The sequence below is a fragment of the Nycticebus coucang genome, chromosome 16, assembly GCF_027406575.1.
Source record: "Nycticebus coucang isolate mNycCou1 chromosome 16, mNycCou1.pri, whole genome shotgun sequence".
Taxonomy (NCBI): domain Eukaryota; kingdom Metazoa; phylum Chordata; class Mammalia; order Primates; family Lorisidae; genus Nycticebus; species Nycticebus coucang.
In genome coordinates, this window is record NC_069795.1 from 16,896,529 (window position 1) to 16,900,972 (window position 4,444).

The following is a 4,444-nucleotide window of genomic DNA, read 5'->3' on the forward strand; positions in this document are numbered from 1 at the left end:
GTGCTGGCCACATACACCCAAGCAAGCGGGTTTGAACCCGGCCAAGGCCTTCTGAACTACAATGACAAAAAAAAAAAATAGCCAGGCATTGTGGTAGGTGCCTGTAGTCCCAGTTACTTGGGAGGCTGTGGCAAGAGAATCACTTAAGCCCAAGAGTTAGAGGTTGCTGTGAGCTGTGATGCCACAGCACTCTACCAGGGGCAACATAGTGAAACTCTGTCTCAAAAAAAAGTTACATCACAGTCCATTTGTAATTTCTTGTCTAGATTTTTCTGGTCTGAACGGGAGAGACTATAGTAACTCAAAAGAGAAAGATGAGTATTTATGAAATGCTGGCATTCCCAAAGGGTTCCTTAGACCAAGGCCTGATGGATTGCTGCAGGAGGATGATACGGGATGGAGAAACACATAAATAAGCAAGACGAGACATGTCTCCCCATCCTCTCATTCTTTCTCTTTCCTCTCATTATCATGCACTTTTAATGATCAAAAGTACGAGAAAGACACTTGGGTGAGAGAGATAGTAGAAATTACCAAGTAATAGTGCCAGGAAATGTTCTAGTTTACTTCACCGACTCTCTATGTTATGAGATGATGGAGAGACCAGGTAAGACAGATTACTTATTAATGAGTTAATTCACATTAAAATCTGTCAAAGGAAATCAGAAGCACATCTGTGTTTCTCCACCAGATGTAGTAGTGGAGACGGCTCCACATAGGGAAGGAAAGCCAAGAACCAAATGGTGAAGAGAAAAGCTAAGATTGCTCTAAGCTTGGTGTTCACTAATCCTTTCCCCTGGGTATCTCTCATCCCACTCTTCCTGGAGGGAACGCACCTGTGCCCTGCAGGCACGTATCCCAAACCGAGTTTCTCTGGCAAAGCCTACAAAGCTTTTGAACAGGAGAAAAAACCTGGCAGCGTTTGTAATTGTCCATCTCTGAAAGTCTAAGGCAATAAAAAGAAAGCAAGGTCTCTGGTTCCCAAAGCAGAAGAGGCAGGCATCGCTTACATGCCAGAAAGCAGTGGAAACAGACAGGAGCAAAAGTGTATAGAGTCCTTCTTATAGATGGGACTCTAACAAGAACAGAGTCAGATCATGCAATCATACTTAGTCCATTTTATCTCTGAATTCAGTTTTCAATCTTTCTATTTTCTACCACTTTCCAGGACTTTTGTATCATGGACATACTGTGAGTTATAATGGGCTAATGTACAAAGTTTCATTTCACGTAATATTTACCTAGCATAATGGCATTCATACTTTCCTTTTAGTGTGTGTGTGCTCTCAGAATGCCTTCCTTCTGGCTGCTGGTCAGGGAGCCTGATGAGCCCATTCTGTCCTGACTCGCACCCTCTTGGGTGCCCACTGTCAGAGTCCTTGCTAGAAGAAATAATAGTCCAGGGGTGGCTGCATGTCCCAAGTAGGGCCAACTAGAATAATTTTTTTAGTTAAACCATTAACATGGGGAGAAGAAACTATCTCTTTGATTGGGGAGGATGAAAAACTGAGTTATTAGCAAATCCGTTTCCCTGCTAGGTTAGAGGAGAGAATCAGCCTGTGAAAAGACACCAACGGGAGATAGAACTGGGAGGCAGACGGTGAATGGGATCGTGCTTCCTGTTGTTTCCCCTTCCATTTTATGAGCTATCCCAGTGGTCTTCCCAGCCTCATGAGCTATGGATTTCTTTTTAAAATCTGTAGCAATTTGAGTAGGATTTCTACTAATCACAACAAAAAGAATCCTAACATCATGTGCTTTTAAATGCTGCATTTAAAAACATGTTGAGCTCAGTTCACACTACTGAATTTGTTTATGGGAAGGAAGGGAGGGGATACAGGGAATAAATGAACTTAGAGGGTATCCTAATGTAGATTTAAATGGCCCACATAAGGGCACGTATATTCAATTTGAGCCCTTCTGTGTACAGGACTCAATATGTGTTCTTCGTGCTGAGGCCTAACACCATCCAGCACAGGATGACTTGTTATTTAATGCTTAAAGAATAAAATGAATCAAGGTATGAATAAAAGGATATTCTTGTAATCACAGTCATTGGCTTTGTGGAAAGAATAGATGTGAGGTATATTTAGCAAGAAAATTTACTCTCTATTCTGCTGAAATCCAGAAATCTATCCTTTGTGGTGGTGGGTGGGGAAACTAACAATTTACTTGTGACCTTATTCAGTCCAACGACCTGAAGAAAAGAAAATGGCTTTAAGGGGAATCCAGTGAGGCTGTAGGGGCAGTCAAATTATCTTCATTTTAAACTCATTCTTAATTTTACCTAATATCAGGATTTATGAAAAAATATATAGATCATTTATTTCCTGCACACTGTAAATACTCAATAAATGTAAGCTAGGCTGGGTATGGTGGCTCATGACTAATCTCAGCACTTTGGGAGGTTGAGGAGGTAGGATGGGTTGAGCCCAGGAGTTCAAGGTTACAGTGAGCTATGATTACACCACTGCTCTAGCCTGGAGCCAGACCCTATCTCTAAAGGGAAAAAAAAAGCTGTAATTAAAAAAAAAATCTACAATAGAAAAACAAACAAAAAATATTATGGAGTCTGCCATTGTCAAGTTAGTGATCGATCACCAAAGTTTGTAATTTTCCAGATCTTACTCCCTTAAAATATACGACTGTGTCAAGGAAAATGGGCCTACCACACACTTCTTGGCCTCCTTCTTTTCTCAGTTTGCATATTGTTTTATCTCTGTTTCCAAACTCTGAGCTTTGAAATGTGTGTGTGGAGAGGCAAGGTGTGCTGGGGGTACAATGCCCACCATATTGTTACAGCCTGTGTGCTTTCTATACAGTAGAGGCCTGTGAGCTGGAATGGAATCTGAGCTGGGAGGTAACAAACTTCCTCATAACTGAGGCAACAATGGTAACTTACTTCTCTTTTTCCTCCTGTGATGCCTGCAACTGGTATCCACTCAGACTGGTATCCCTTGTCTTCTGCCTTCTGGTTGAGGGCAAAGAAGTTTCCAGTGGGAGATCTGTCCATGGAAGAGGACGAGATGCAAATTCCCCTGGCTCCCTCCTTGGTGGGCTGCACTTAGAACTGGTTTCTCCTCTGCTGCAGGCCACCTGTCTCTAGGGAAGCTGCCTTTCCTTCTGTGCATACTGTTAGCTACAGCCACAGGTTGCTGCTTTCTGGAAACCTCTCCTCGCAAACCTCTCCTCACATCAGTTCTAGCTCCCATTTTTTCTTGTCTGGGGTTCTTCAATGTTTCTTTTTGATTTCAACCTGTCCCTCTGTGTGTGAATAGTGCCTTTGATTTAACTTTTCTCAGTTACCTCGTCAGAGAGTGTAGTGCTCTCTCTGGCCTGCTGGACTCTGGTGCAACGTCTGTTCACTGCCACCACCTAGCGCTTAGGTTAAGTATCTAATTTCACCTTCATGTCAACATCCTTTAGTGGTATCTGCTACATAGATAAATTTGAAGTCAGAGGCATTTATTAATCTGTGGAAAGGTACTTAGTTAGCAGGTGAAAGAAAGAGCCATATTTAAAGCCAAGATTCTAATCCATTTCTCCCCAGTGTTCCTGGGAGGACAGGACAATGCAGGGAAACAAGTATGTGCTTCTGTCTAAATGGGCTGAGAGAACATTAAATTTAGTCCAGCAACTTCGTCTATTTATAAATGTCTTAAGAATATCGCTTCTCGGCCTTTTGGCTAAGATCAAGTGTAGTATAAATGTCTTAAGAAGTATATACAGTTCAAGTTTCTGAATTCATACATTCAGTATTATCTAAGTCAGCAGTTCTCAACCCACAGGACCTGTATTAAAGGGTTACAGCATTAGGAAGGTTGAGAACCTCTGAACTAAGCACTTCCTTTATTATGTTTCACACTGATTTCCCCCTATACTGGAACAATTGTTAGAAGAAATTTAATTGATCCACTATGAAGTATATTTATTCACAAGTATGTATAAGTATTCATTCACTCTACAACGCCAATCCTGTATTTTCTTTATCTCCAAAATATTTGAATCAACCTTGACCCCAAATTATTCTTTTTATTTGAATGCTTAGATAATCTAAATGACCACAAGTTATAATTGAATTTGCTAGTATCGAATTCAATTAGAAGAATTGAAAAAAACATTTATTATTTTTTCAGTCTTTTATTTTCTTAAGAGACTTCAGTCAAATAACTCCAAACCTCCAATATGGTTCTGGCTAAGAGTGAAATTTACATAGTTTGCCTTGTTGGCCTTTGTTAAATAAAGCCAAACACTGTGACTATGACACCTTCCCCTCAAGTATGTTTATTTTATTCCACATAATATATACTTAATTTATCCTCCATAATTTCCTCGAATTTCTTTCTGGAGGTTTTTCAATTTAGTCACCACTTTCTCTCATTTCCTTGTGAACTTGAATTATTCCATCTTCAATGAGAATTTCCTTCATTGGATTCTCTGACAA

At 40.3% G+C, this 4,444-nt stretch overlaps 1 pseudogene; it reads left to right on the forward strand.

The window, feature by feature from the left end:
- Positions 1–3,666: 3,666 nt before the first annotated feature.
- LOC128568338 (uncharacterized) lies at positions 3,667–3,813 on the forward strand (annotated as a pseudogene).
- Positions 3,814–4,444: the final 631 nt, after the last annotated feature.